At 45.0% G+C, this 1,612-nt stretch overlaps 1 long non-coding RNA gene across 1 annotated transcript; it reads left to right on the top strand.

Annotated features, from left to right (window-relative positions):
• Positions 1-1,140: 1,140 nt before the first annotated feature.
• On the top strand, positions 1,141-1,391 carry LOC122018930. The gene is made up of 3 exons (XR_006121962.1): positions 1,141-1,180; positions 1,252-1,275; positions 1,359-1,391. It is a non-coding gene; the product is annotated as an uncharacterized LOC122018930 (long non-coding RNA).
• Positions 1,392-1,612: the final 221 nt, after the last annotated feature.

Here is a 1,612-nt window from a genome sequence, read left to right on the forward strand (position 1 = left end):
AGAAATAACATACGATCCTAGATTACCATCCTATCGTTACTTTCGTTGGCGGACGACCCGAGTCATTCCTATGCTACATTAGTGTAGGAGGGGTTTGGTATTCATCATTTGATGCCCAATTCGCGACAAAATTGGGCCTAAATTAGAACCCTATGTTCTTTTGTGTTTTTAAGAAGATGATACCATGGTTTAAGTTCCTTCCTCACCTCTATGTGGAAGCTAGAGAACGATTTATGTTCCCATTACATTTGGAACTTGTAAGTTCCGGATCCATAAGGGTAGTTCTAAAATTCTATTTTAGAAGTTATGTAATTTGATGTTGCACTTCATGTTTGTTCCATGTTTCTAGTGGGTCTCTTTAGAAGATAGAAAACCATATGATACTCAACTCAAATTGTAAAACTTAAAAGATTTAGATTTATAAAAGTAGATTAAAATTCTATGTAAAATACCGGAAAATGACGAATAATAATAAGGGAATTTTTTGAAATTTTTAGAAATTTTTTGGGAATTTTTCGGAGCTCGTACGGACGAGTTAACGGGGATAAGAACGGTGCCCGGGAAAAGCCTGTTTAGGCTACCCATTTAAGCGAGGAAATATTTATTTTTATATATTTTTTTCTTTATTTCTTCTCTTCTTCGCCGAAAACCCGCGCGCCCCTCTTCCCTTCTCCTCTCACGCCGAAGCCCTAATCGCCTGCGACAGTTTCTTCTTCTCCTCTCATTGGATTTCTTCTCTGTCGCGCCGCCTCTCTCTTCTCTTCTTCTTCTCTTCTTCTTCTCTCTGTGCTGCTAGAGCCAACCGCCACAGCCGACACCGCACGAAGCAATGCCGACCCAGCGCCGATCGCCTCTGTGCCCTAGCATCTCCGCCGACGTCGAGCAGCGCCGGCCTTCCCTCCTCTGCCTCCCGATCCCTCTCCTTCTCCCGACGCCGAGCAGCGCCGAGCCTAGACTCCCCGTAGTCCCCAGCGCCGACCACCGCAGTGTCGCGACCCTTTCCCTCTTTGGAGCTGTGCGCCGACGCCGACCCACTTTCGCCGGCCACCAGGTCCGACCCTCAGGCGCCTCCAACTCCACTGATCACCAGATTCTGTCGCGCAACCGATGGGCCTAGTAGTGCCCTAGTTCTCGCCGCCGCAGCCACCTAGCCTCTGTGCTGCTTGCTGCCACAGAAGAGGTAATGCTTTCAGATTTGGGTGCTTAGTTTGGATAGGGAAGTTTGCTGATTAGGGTTTCTTTGTCCAGCAGGGAGGTTCTTGGTTGTGGTTTGAGGTAAGGGAAGCTAGGTTGAAGTTAAATTATAGTGGTGTATTGATATTTTGGTTGAGCCTCAATTTTTCATATGATCCGGGCAGTGTGGAGGGTTTCCAGCAACAGTTACTTTGTCCAACAGTAACTTTCCTTGCCTGTGGTGTAACAGGAGCAGCTGACAAGTAAGGTAAGGTGTAGAGCATTTGATATATGCTATAGGTCATGATTTTGATTCAATTATTTTAGATAGATGATCATGTGTAGATTAATTCTTGTGGGAAGAATGATGGTCATATGATTAGGGTTTTGCCCTAATTTAGGATTAGAGATTTTATTTAGTTATTTGGAAGAGTTGTAG

The sequence above is a fragment of the Zingiber officinale genome, chromosome 1B (assembly GCF_018446385.1).
Source record: "Zingiber officinale cultivar Zhangliang chromosome 1B, Zo_v1.1, whole genome shotgun sequence".
NCBI classification, from domain to species: domain Eukaryota; kingdom Viridiplantae; phylum Streptophyta; class Magnoliopsida; order Zingiberales; family Zingiberaceae; genus Zingiber; species Zingiber officinale.